At 44.7% G+C, this 13,467-nt stretch overlaps 1 protein-coding gene across 4 annotated transcripts in view; it reads right to left on the bottom strand.

Annotated features, from left to right (window-relative positions):
• Positions 1–13,467, bottom strand: part of LOC111865139 (protein N-terminal asparagine amidohydrolase) — a 228,724-nt gene that overhangs the window by 116,542 nt on the left and 98,715 nt on the right. The gene's annotated exons all lie outside the window — the stretch shown is intronic.

Consider the following 13,467-nt stretch of genomic DNA (forward strand, 5'->3'; position numbering starts at 1 on the left):
TTTGGGCAGGCAAAGACACTTCATGCCTTAGACTGAATAACAACCAGTTTATTCATACTGAAACGTGATTCACTATTTGGTAGAAAAGATACTTTAATTTAAATTCAATAAATTTTTTCTTTGTCAGGTTCGGTTCGGAGAGTATTCATTCTCAAAAGTTTTATTATAATGCGTGTCAAAAAAGAAGACAAAATAAAAAATTACTCCCGCGTTAAGATTTGGGACTCTCAGTTATGTCATTTCTGACATGCAAAGTGCAGATATTCGTTAAATAGGAATTTAAGCTACTTTTTGTCTAAGACTGTATCTCCTACACTTCCTTCATCATCTTCAGTAATCTGTTAGACGACAGGTCCACAGTCTCTTCCAAAACAGTTCCTCCACTTAATGCGATCTAGAGCTTTCTCCTTCAAATGATAGTATCCTCTTCTGTCCCCAAGGTCATCCAGCATCTTCTTACGTCTTCTTGTCACTTCTATCCGCCCCTCTATCGTTCCTTCAATAACTTCTTTTAGATGGCAGTTTCTGGGTAAAACATGACCAATTCAATTAGCCTTCCGTTTTCTTATTTCGTGTAGGATATTCCTCTGCTCACTGACTCTAATTAACACTTCTTCATTTCTCACATAATCGGTCCAACTGATCTTCTCCATCCTTCTCCAACACCACATTTCGAAACTTTCCAGGTGTTTCTGATCTACTGCCCTAAGCGTCCATGTTTCAGCCCCATACAGAGCTATGCTCCAAATGTAGCATTTCACTAGTTTCTTCCTCAAATTTAAGTCCAATTTGCTGGTAAAAAGATTCTTCTTCTTGCTAAATGCAGCTTTTGCCATGGCAATCCTGGATTTAATTTCACAAGTACACCTTCCATCATCTGTTAACAAGCTACCCAAATATTTAAAACATTTCACATTCTCCACTTGTTTTTGGTCTATCTTTATTGTGACTGGGGTTGGTTGTCTCGAAATTTTCATTACTTTTGTTTTCTCCACATTCATTTCCATGCCATAGCACCTTCCAATTTCAATTAGTCTATCAATCATGCCCTGTAGCACAGTTTCTTCCTTAGCCATTAACACAAGGTCATCTGCATATTTCACAGTTTGAATAATTTGCCCTCCTACTTTGAAGTCACCGAGCCCATCCAGAGCTTCCTTGGTAAGGCATTCGCTGTACAAGTTGAATAGAATTGGTGATAAACAGCATCCTTGTCGAACTCCTCTTCCAATCTGCACACTTCCTGTCTCTCCTCTGTCCAGTCGTACTCTAACGTTCTGATCCATGTACAATTTGCTAATCAATCTTCTTTCACGCCAATCGATACCTGTTTCCTTTAGGATCTGCATTAATTTGGTCCAGTTTACACGGTCAAATGCCTTCCGCCAGTCTATGAAGCAAACACACAGTTCTTCATCTATCTCCAAAGTTCGTTCTGCTATAATTCTCATCATCCCGATTGCATCCCTGGTTTCTTTTCCTCTTCTAAATCCAAACTGATCTTCTCCAAGTATATCCTATATTTTCCTTTGAATTCTTCTTTAAAGTATCTTTGCTATTATCTTTGCTGTATGTGCAATAAGGCTTATTGTGCGATGGTCGCTGCATTTTGTAGCTTTTGTCTTTTTCTTTAAGGCAATCATAGTAACTTCTGTAAAGTCCTTAAGGAACATATTTTTGACTTACGCGAAAATGTTACTCAAAAGAAGTCAGAAGCAAAGCATAATGTACCAGTGCTCCATCCAATACCAGTTCCTACGTGTCGTGCGGAGTAAAATGTAAAGCTGTCCCTGTGCCTAACTAATGAAGCACTGAGCCATGAACACGTATGGAGGGAGTGTAGGTACAGCTCCAACATTCTTGACCTCGGCTCTAGATGGAGGTGAGTGGTCAGCTTCACGGCTCGGCCACTTTATCCCTTGGAGAGAACAGTCCCAAACAACCACTCTAGAGAAGGCTGGGTTCGCTCCTCAATCGGTTTGAGGAAGACAAAAAACCTATTCCTCTTTCCAGGAAACGAACACCGGCCGTCAAGCACGTTCGAACGTACACTATCGTCAGAGAGGATATTACATAAGCGTTCAGTAGAAGAAGAACTCTGGTCGTGATCCTCAAGGGGCTTGGCGCAAAGACGATCTGATTGCTGGTAAACCGCCACTCGTAAAGTAACTCTGACTTGATTCTGATTTAGTCAGCCGACAGTGTGTGTTGCCGTGACGTGCTTGCGGCGAAAGAGTCGCCAGCTAGCGAGGATCTGAGAAGAATTAGCGTGTGCTACAGTGAACTGTGACGTGTGCAGATTAGCGACTTACAAATGCAAACCCCGCGTACAGTCACGATATCACGTGACAATATGTACGTATACCTGTACATCCCCACATTTATGGCATAATGCCTGTCCGTCGCTCCCTCCAGCCACCGAGTCGTGGTGTCTTGTATCAGTGCAGTAAGGGAAGGAAGAACCGCTTTCACCCCAGTCATAACCACTGCATTCATTTATCACCCCGTCTCCACAAAACTCTGACAACGGGGCAACTTTATAATGAAGAAACAAGAAACTGTCCAAAGGGAAACATACGAAGAAGAAGGCAATTAGTTTCCACTTCTATTCTGTTTAACCTATATGCTTTACCTTCCTTCTTTATCCTAGCTTATGACATCTCCGTGGTGTCTGTGTGTCTAGGTATCCCCCCTTCTCTTAACTTTTGAATGCCGGAACAAATCTTTATGAAAGTTGGTATGCATATCATGGTACCTGAGCCAATCTCAACGGCGTACATTATAAATCCCTACCATCAATCGTATCCCCCAATCATTGCTAGGCAACGGCTCGATAAAAACGTTACGGCGGCAAATAGTGTACACACAACAACAGAAGAATTGTCGGGCGCGCCGTTTTTCTAAGCGGCCAGTGTCACTTCAAAGGAAAGCAGGCTTGCTTGTAATTAGGGTGTCAACAAGCTCTGTCAGTGATTTATGTTTTTGTTCCGTCAAGTTTGCTTCCGTCTTCCGGACTGCTAGTTCCTGTTGTCCTGTTTGAAATCTCGTGCAGCGCACTGAATTGACTGTATGAAAAACTAGCTTCAGTCAATCAAGTAAAGTCAGTAAAGCTAACCCAGTAACAGGCTTTGGAGGCCCATAGGGTCGTGAGACATCAAGACTCCCGCATTTTATAGACAATCGGCTCAAAGATGGCGGTAAGGTTGTCAGACCTATGCGCCGGCCGCCCTTTACCCCCAAGAATATTCCAACAATATTCTTGGTACTCATTGCTGTTAGAGGCTAAGTCGAGCCCAGGGCCATAGTGCGGAGGGAAGGATTAGGTAAATCGAAAAAAATTCAATGACGTCATCGGGATTCCATCCCGCGACCTTCCGACTTGTAGAATAGTGCCTCAACGAACTACGCTACCGCGAGCCATGTTCCTCCGAAACGTCGGGCTGTCCGAATTACACAGTGTTATATACAATCCAGAAGACAGTTCTGTTCAAAATATAAATTTCTCAATTTGTTTTTTGTGCTTATAATTCTTTCACCGTAATGTTAATTTGAAATTACAGTTTTATTCTGTCATAATACACATTTACAGTATTATGGCATGTATACCCGTTGTTAGGCAACAACCGTGACATAAGCAAATATACAACAGCCGTTGCTAAGTAACGGCTCCACAAACATGTTTCCACGGCAACAGGGATACAATAATGGAAAGTGGTATTTTCTACGCGATCCGTGCCGAGATGTTGTAAGAACATGTCAGGAGTCAGTGAGTTAGTGACAGTTGAGTCGGTTGGTGAGTCAGTGAGTTAAGAGAACTGTTGCGGTTCAGTCTTTGTGAGCTGTTGCTGTGAGAAATAGATACTGAGGCCGGGGACAGTTCGGGAACTGGGAGGAAGGGGAATATCCGTCGTTAGATGCCGCCACCAAGCAACGACAATGAAGACGTGTAGTCACGCGTTGTGTATCAAAGAGCCAAATGAATCCGGTCATCAATAGAAACTCTGTCTGCAGCCACACTAAAATCGTGACAGCAACGTGTGCCTGTACTTTGTAAACCTTGAACCCGAACACACTTTCTTATTATAAAAGGTGAATGTACCCAACCCTTGTCCTGAGGTAAAAGAAACGAAATACTTCTGGCAAACTAAACACTCATTAAATGCAAAACTTACCCAGTTCCTGTCCCTGTGGGTGTCTGACGTACTCCCAACATAGAATGAATATATTTATGCATCCGCTGCTGGCGCACCTGTCTTACAGCTGGGCCACAGTGGGAAAACGCCACAAACAAGACGGGAAAAGGTGTACTTCGTAATGCAGAACGCAAAATTTCCAACGGCCTTCTGCTATGTTTAGTCTTCAGTCTGTACGGATCAGACAACACGGCCAGTTACAATTCAGAATTAACTTACGAAATTATCAATCGTATAGACAACAGCGCAGTCGGTACAGCGACTTGCTGAAAGCTGAACGGCAAAGGGGTCCGAGTTCGAGCCTTCTACGGCATTATTTTTCTCTTCACGTCGTCGATACCGGCTCTGGGGACCACCCAGCCTCCTATCCAATGGGTACTCGGGGAATGAAGCGGCTGCAGCTTGAAGATGACCATTCGTCTCTTTTATCTTGTGCCGATGCTAAGAATAGTGGAGCTATATCTCCAACCCCCATACGTCTTCCCAGCGTGGTGCTTAATTCATGAAGCAAGGAAGAGCTTTACTTGTTATGGTTCTGTTGTAAAGCAACACGGCACGAATCCTAATAGAATAATATTAAAAATACCACTAATTAGTTTATATTATTATGAATTAGGGACGTAGGCTACTTTGGGACGGTCGGTAACACTGGGAGTGTGTAAAATATTTCTGTGCGGCTGGCTACAGAAGGCCACACAAAAATCTGGACTGGAACCCCCAATATCTGCCCCTCCGCCTGTTTGTGACGCGACTTCAGGATCTAAACCGTAGGACAGAGATATTCCTAACACCCATTATGGGAGAGTTTCGATGACAAGGGTTGGCTAATTCCGATTTTCAGCCATGCTGATCCCGGGTAAAGCCTTGTTTGCATAAAAAGGTACAGCTAGCCCCGTAACAGACCGTCGAGGCTCCCACATTTTCTAGACAATCGGCTCACAGATGGCGGTGAGGTTGTAAAGCTTTACGCGCCAGCCGGCCGCCCTTTAGCCTCAGGAATATTCCTGGTACTCATTTCTGTTAGGGGGTGAGTCGGCCCCAGGGCCATAGTGCGGCTGGAAGGGTCGAATCAATTGAAAAATACAATGACCTCATCGGGAATGGAACCCGTGACCTTCCGGTTTGTAGCATAGTGCCTTAACCAACTACCTTACCCCGACGTACACCAGTGGTTCACCGAAATTTCGGAGAAACAGTGTCTCAAGCTCCTGCGTCCAAAAGTAAGTCAAACAAGCATCTGGCAGTGTGTAGGCAGCCCCCACCGTGAAGAAGGACGCAGTGGTGAAATTTCAGTAGTACTCTTCACATTCACGGCTATGAAAATCTCAACCTTCTTGAGAAGCCGCCAGTCGCTCAGCCAGTCAAGAATTTTCAAACGTTTTAAAGAACCAGAAGTTTCACTACCGTGTTCACAGGAGCCCTCCACTGGTCCCTATCCTGAGCCGGATCAGTCCAGTTCATACTATCACGTCCGCAAGCGGTAGCGTAGTTGATTGAGGGACTCTGCTACAAGCAGGAAAGTCGCGGGTTCGATTCCCGATGAGGTCGCTTGATTTTTAATTGACGTAATCCTTCCAGCCGCACTATGGGCCTGGTATCGACTCAGTCTCTAACAGAAATGAGCACCAGGAATATTCTGAGGGTAAAGGGCGGCCGGAGCGTAAGGCTGACAACCTCAGCGCCATCTGTGAATCAACTGTCTAGAAAATGTGGGAACCTCCACGTACGGGCCTCCATAACCTGTTACAGGAATAACTTTACCCTTAGCATTCCATCCCTTCTCTTCCAACCTTTGTCTGTCTTCCTACTCGTCTCTTTCCTTCTGTCTTTCCCACAATTCAGAAAGTAATCATATTTTCGGTTTGCTACGATAGTATTGCAAGATTTATTGTGAGTATGAAAGTGACAAATGCCGAGTTCAGTGTATGTATGGGAACTGCAGAGAGGCAAGTGACGGCCCCCCCGGCCACCCACGCCTCTTGTCTGGCTTGCTACAAATCCTCTCCATACATCACACACTATAAAGCAGTCCTGTTGTTGCTACAGGCGACGGCCTAATGAATATTCACACTCCAGATGCGGGATGGACGTGCGTCGTAATCCGATCTCCCATGACGGTAATTGGCATCTAGTAATTAACCAGAATATAAGCAAACTCTAGCATATGTTAGGCGCATCCCACAGCACCATGGTGATTTGTACGCCAGGTCTATCCATAAATAACAAAACTAGACGACCGGTGATTTCCAACTTTTTTCCACCACCTACCCCCCAAAGTTTAAAAGATCCAATTTCGTTGTCAGTGACGCACAACGTGTGTTCTGTACAGAGCCGTTCGCGTCGACTGGTTAGCAGTGTCTACGAGGAGCGTTCCGTATATAATGCCTCCTATTTTACTATTTTACTACACCACCACCAACATCCAGCTCAGACGTTACAGATTAACACAAAAAATAGGAGGCATTATATATGGAGCGCCCTTCATAAAACGCCTTTAAGGGTGCGTCAGCAGAGAAGCTGAAAGCTGTGTCATCATTACAAAGTTACATTACATTAAACAGCATTCCCTGCATCAAAGGCTAGTCGAAATGACCGCAGGATGTCATAAAGAGGTAAAGCTATCCCCGTAACGGGCCGTGGAGGCCTACAGCGTTATGAGACGTCGATGCTCCCACATTTTCTAGACAATCGGCCCACAGATGGCGGTGAGGTTGTCAGCCTTATGCGCCAGCCGCCCTTTACCTCCGATAATATTCCTGGTACTCATTTCTGTTAGAGGCTGAGTCGACCCCAGCCATAGTGCGACTGGAAGGATTAGATCAATTGAAAAAATCCAATGGCATCGAACCTGCGACCGTCCGGATTGTAGCACAGTGCCTCAACCAACTGCGCTACCGCGTGTTTCGTGGAGTGAAATATAAATAAAAAAAAATACAACTAAATTTTTCACATAAGAAAAACTAAGAAAACATAGTGATTACACGTGACGTTAATAAAACATATTTATACAAGCTTTAAATGGACGAACCACTTTTCAGATGATAATACAGTAAAATGAGTAAAGTAAAAAGTAAAGTAAAGCTATCCCTGTACCAGGCCGTGAAGGCCCATAGGGTTGTGAGAAGTTGAGGCTCCCACATTATCTAGACAATCTGCTTAAAGATGGCGGTAAGGCTGTCAGCCTTACGCCCCGGCCGCGCTTTACTCCCCAGGAAAATTCTTTAATTAATTCCTGGTACTCATTTCTGTTAGAGGCTGAGTAAACCCCATGGCCTAGTGCGGCCGGAAGGATTAGGTCAACTGAAAAAAATCCAACGACCTCATCGGGACTTGAACACGCGACCTTCCGACTTGCAGCATAGCCCCTCAACCAACGTGTGTTTAAGCATCGTTTTAGTGCTATTTTAAATAGTGCCTTTTCATTCACAAGACTTTTGAGATCAGATGGCAGGTTATTGCAGATTCTGATCCCAAAATATTACCCGCTCTTCTGGAAGCATGAGACGTTAGTACTTTTCGCTTAGTGGGGGTGGGGGGGGGTGGAGTCCAACTGGGTCCACTCGGCACGGCGGCCACTGCTTGGCCTATTGTAGCCTGACCACGCGACACCCTCTATCCGCAAAAGTTGGCACTAACTTCGCCGACAAGCGGCGGTCGCTCGGTCGGTATAGTTCGCTTGCGGACTACAGGCCCGGAGTTTTTTCTTTTCTGTAGCCAAGGATCCGTATGAGTTAAATAAATCCGATTACCGATCCAAACCCCGTGTATAGTCACTCGAACACGTGATGACAATATAATTAGCAAGGACCAGAGGGTGATTTGCCATATTCAATTTCAATCCCTCCTGATTCTACACTCATTGTAATCACGTACTCTGAAATAAAACGAAAAGCAATGGCGATAAAACATCTCCTTGTTTCAAAGCATTCTGAACAGCGAGCGTAAAAAGCAAATTCCCCTCCCCCATACGTCTCTACTTGGTGTGGAGCTTAACTTCATAACTTTACTGTCTACAGAAAATGTGGGATCCTCGACGTCTCACAACCCTATGGGCCTCTACGGCCTGTTACAAGGATAGCTTTACCATTTTTTTTTATTATCAGACAAATGTCGTGACCATCCCCATCATTATGTCGAAATCAGGGAGTGGGGCCCTTGTTGACCCGTTCCAGCCTTTTTCATCTGTTTCAAAACCTTCTCGAGTTCACTGAACCACACGGTTTGGAGCTTCTAAGTCCGTTTCCTTGCTTTCCGTCGGAGTGTCGTATTAAAATGGTTTCACACTTCCAAGTTTTGTCAAATATGGGTTCTGTTTCAGTTCCTCGCTGCTTTTTATGGTCCATCAAAGTGTATTTCGCTGTTCGTCGCATAAATTTTATTCAAGAGCTGTAATTCTTGTTCTGCCTCTTGCTTTTATTGTCCCCTCGTTTCCATATAAATTTGTCGTTAAGGCAGGGCGTTAATGTTTTTTATTCTAGTGTCTGAGCACCCTTGGTGGGTCAAACGTTGTGCTGATGGGACCCATTACTTTTAAATAGGTATAAATCTTTCTTTCTCGTTCATGTATCAGTTAGTAAAAACTACAGCTATCCATGGAGGCCTGCGAGTTTATGAGGCTTATCACATTTTCTAGACAGTCGGCTCATAGATGGCGGTGAGGGTGTCAGCCTTAGGCGCCGGCCGACCGGCCGCCCTTTATCCCCAGAAATTTTCGTGGTACTCATTTCTATTGGAGGCTGAGTCTACCCCAGTGCCACAGTGCTTCTGGAAGGGTTAGGTCATCCTTCCCTATCCCTTCCAATTCATCACTCATTCACCATCCTACCACTGGACGCTATATAGCCTACCTACTGCATAATACCCCTTCCAAAATACACGCAATCGTACCACTTTCTTCAGAACATGACATAAAACATATGAGACCCGCACAATTCATAACACTCATATCATTCCGCAGCATCTATGAATAGCAGCACAGTAATCTGGAATGTGACGCCTTATAGTTTGGTATATAAGTACCGACGTTTCCCAGCAATGCCCAGTTTCCATACTTATGCATTACATTTCGACCATGAAGACGGAGGCAGGTTCCTCAGAAATGTCTTTACCTATCGACGAACACAGAACCCACAAGACCGCAAACCTCACATTAATCCCTGTAAGAACCTCAAACTTCCTGACTTCGTATAGTACTCAGAAAGATGAAGTTCTAGGAATCCAGCCATAACTTCTGGTAAAACCGATACGTAAACAAGAAGTTCTTGGAAGAACTAATGACCAGCTTTCCTTTTATATTACGAGGAACGCGCATAAAACGACGTGTCCAACAATTCTTCTAGTGTTGCTTATGTATTAGTTGCCGTGGCAACGTCTTTACAGAGCATATATACACATACAGACAGACTGAACTGATGGAACCGTGTAGAGGAGGGGTCGATAGCTCCACCGTAGCACTGGGAATTGTAGGAGGCGACAAAGAGGAAACCCAGTGCTTGGGGGTATAACTGGACAACCCTGTTCCTGGGGATATAAATACAGGGACCTGGCCCTCCAGGATGGGAGAGCCCCGAATCTGAGATAGTAGAATGTGATCATGAGTACTGTGGGACTCGGACCTGAGAATGACTGCGCTGGCGAGGACCATCAGTAATTGTAAACGACAGACCCAGGTGTTCAGTTGGAAAAAAATACTGGTCGTGGGTCTCAACAAGCTTGTCGCCAAGACAACCGCCAGTCGCAAAGTAATTCTGACTCTGAAGTGATGAAAGGCATTTATGAAGTATGCCGTCGAGATGGGCTCCAGTGCCATGATATACATACCAAGTTTCATAAAGTTTGGTTCAGGCATTCAAAAGTTAACAGAAAGGGAGGAAACACTAATCATATAAGCCTACTTTTATTTTTTTTTTTTCAAAATAAGGGAAGTAGGCTAAAAACTACACTAGTCACCCTCCAAGTACCACCTTTCTGCACGCACACACTTGCACCAGCGGTCCTTCCATTGCTAAAGGAATCTCTGATATCCTTATACGGTCACTCTCAACTGTCTCTGTTATTATTTCCCCCCCCCCTTACCCACTGGCCAATGTTTACCATCAGGGAAGTTCATCTTGTTGTTTACTATGTAATTAATATATTTTTTAATTTCGCTTAGTGGGGGGGGGAGTCTAACTGGGTCCACTCGGCACGGCGGCTACTGATTGGCCTATTGTAGACTTCCCCGGGTGATTATGATGGAAAAATTGGTGGAATGAATATTGGCAGGGGAAACCGAAGTACTCGGAGAAAACCCGTCCCAGTGCTCCTTTGTCCACCACAAATCCCACTTGACCAGACCCGGGATCGAACCCGGTGGTGGGAAGCCAGCGACTAACAGCTTGAACTATGGCGCGGCCTTGTTTACTATGTAAGTTTTTAGTTATACACTGTAAACAGGTACTGACAATTATACAAACCTTGGTCCCAGTGCTCCGAAGGGTATGCTCTATTCGCAATTCAAACGTCTTTCTAATTCTTCGCCAGCCTTAAATTGTTGTTATAGTTATTCTGGTTCTAATTAAAAAATCGATATGATAATTCTGAGCTAGTTAAAATTAAACCAGTTTTGGTTAATTAGTCTTATTATCGTAGTTTCTTTAGCTAGGTAAAATTACACCGCCGGTCACGGTAGCCGAGCGGTCTACGGCATGCACTGTCTTCGCTCGCTCGGAAGCCGGAATCGTGGGTTCGAATCCCACTCAGGGCATGGATGTTTGTGTGCGTTTTTCTGTGTTTGTCTACAGATAGAGGCCTTGCGACGAGCTGATCACTCGCCCAAGGAGTCCTACCGTCTGTGTAGGATCTAGAAAAACCGAAGTGAACGGAAGTTCATGGAGGTAGGCCTAGGCCCACTGGGGCTATAGTACCCAAGGGGGGGGGACACCAGAAAATTGAGGATCTCGCGGTAGCGTAGTTGGTTGATGCGCTATGCTACAAACCGGAAGGTCGCGGGTTCGACTCCCAATGTTATTGAATTCTTTTCAATTTATCTGATCCTTCCAGCCGCATTATGGTCCTGGGTTGGGCTCAGTCTCTAAGGGTGGCCGGTATGAAGGCTGACAACCACACCGCCATCTATGAGCCGATTGTCTAGAAAATGTGGGAGCCTCGATGTCTCACAACCCTATGGGCCTCCACGGCCTGTTACAGGGATAGCTTTTACCTTTTTCAGTACTGGATATTACAAAAGGATTATGAGTATGAGAAATTGAGACACCAGAATGAATAACCTTAGATGAAAGATGCTGATTTCACAACGGCAGGACTATTATACGCAGCATGTAACTCGAGTTATTTCTTTCGGAATGTTTAACCGTTGTGCAACGAACTCTTTCTTCGTGAAACGATTCGTACATCACATACAAGATCAGGTACCGATGTACGTTAACAATATGAATGGTAAGTAATTACAGTGCGATCAGCCATTCCCTTGTGTGTACCCACCCACTTCATCATTCCTTCTCGTAATAAGCAGAAAGACCTGAGGTACTCAACCGCTGTGAACGGCAACATGACTACATTCTGGAATTTATTACAGCGAAAGCAGAACTACATGGGAGGAAACCTAACTATTCCTGACAGAACAATATGGCTCTCGGCGGGAGGGGGTGGAGGCAGAGAGGGAACAGCTCAAGGGCTAAAGTAACGACACAGCACTCGCAGACAGACTGCGAACTGTGTTACTGTAATACTGAAAACGTTATTCATATTTCACATTAAGCAATCTATAGGAAGCTAACGTTATGGAAGAAGTGACTGCAGTAGATCAGAAATAAAATATCTCTGAATTTAAATTGCTGTGGGTCACTGTAGTCTATCAGCAAACAAATATTACCCCACTGCGGTCGATCAAACAACAAATATCTATCTAAGGCTCTACAGCCTTTGTTTTTTTCAGTTTCTTAATTTTATACACAGTCGGTAGGGCTCCTTGGAGGGGGATCAGCCCCTCGTAAGGTACCTACATACACAAAGAACAATATAAAGGCACAATAAACTGAAAAAGGCCCACGATTCCGGCGTTCGAGTGAGCGCGGCCACTTTGATCGGCAAAACAAATATTAGCCGATACAGGACGCTGTGAGTCACTGATGAGGGGTATCCAGATACCGTACCTCAACTTCAACTCTGACAATCCGCGGCATGTGAAAAGAGGTTTGATTCGGAGTCTGCACAACAGAGCTTCCACCCTATGCCAAGAACAAGACCTGGTTAAAGAAATCAGCGGCCTGGGAAGTGATCTCCAGCTCAACGGTTATCCGCAAGGTTTCATTGACTCCAAGGGTAGCAGGTGTCCGAATAAAGAGCAAAAGCCCCATAGGTGAAGGGTGTTTCTGAGAAGTTCAAATCGATACAACATCAGGACGATCTTCAGAACTAAACCCACACTTAGGAGTTCACTCACGAAAACCAGACCGGAAAGAGATCCGCAACAGACGGCACAGCGCGTCTACAGTATTCCATGCGAATGGGGAAGAAGCTACATTGGGGAAACAGGCAGGCCTCTAGCCGTGCGGCTCCGTGAACACAGGCACAATCTCCAACAGGGTCTTCTAGAAAATCAAAATTAGCCCAACATGCCTATGAAGAGCGGCACAGGGTAGGCTGGGATGATGCTAGGATTTTGGAAACTGAATGTAATAGAAGGTATAGAAAGTATAAGGAATCGGCCCATATGGCACGCTTAACCAATCCAATCAGCCAACCCCGTTTGGACATTTATCCTATCTGGATTCCTCTCATCAGCAGTGAGGTTTCTAACTCACAGAAAACTTCTGTATGATGTGACAGATGCTTCATGAATTTCCATAAGGTTTCAGTCCCAAGTTTTCAGGTTACTCCTGCACTGCTGGTAGATATTAATGTCTCCACAATTTTTCCCCATTTCTTCGCATTGATTCTCATGCACTTGGTTTGTTGGCTAGGTTTGTAGCATAAGTTTCTACTCCATTTTATATCCTACTTCCACTCCTGTGCGTGCTCTATCACAATTTTTATTATATGGTTTCTTGTTATCTCTCGCTGAACTAGCCTAGTCTTATATGTTGAAATAGCTGGGTAAATCCGACAGGAGTTGTCCAGTGATTGAGACTGGTTTTTCCTAAGAGGCCCAACTGAGTAGGTGTCTTCCTTTCTCACCTGAAGACGGAAACAGAGCCAGTTTCCGAAACGCCGTGTCCTCTATTACCTAGAATTTCGGACGATGGAAACAGTCCAAAAACCCAGTAATTCTGTG

The sequence above is a fragment of the Cryptotermes secundus genome, unplaced genomic scaffold, assembly GCF_002891405.2.
Source record: "Cryptotermes secundus unplaced genomic scaffold, Csec_1.0 scaffold719, whole genome shotgun sequence".
Classification (NCBI taxonomy): Eukaryota; Metazoa; Arthropoda; class Insecta; order Blattodea; family Kalotermitidae; genus Cryptotermes; species Cryptotermes secundus.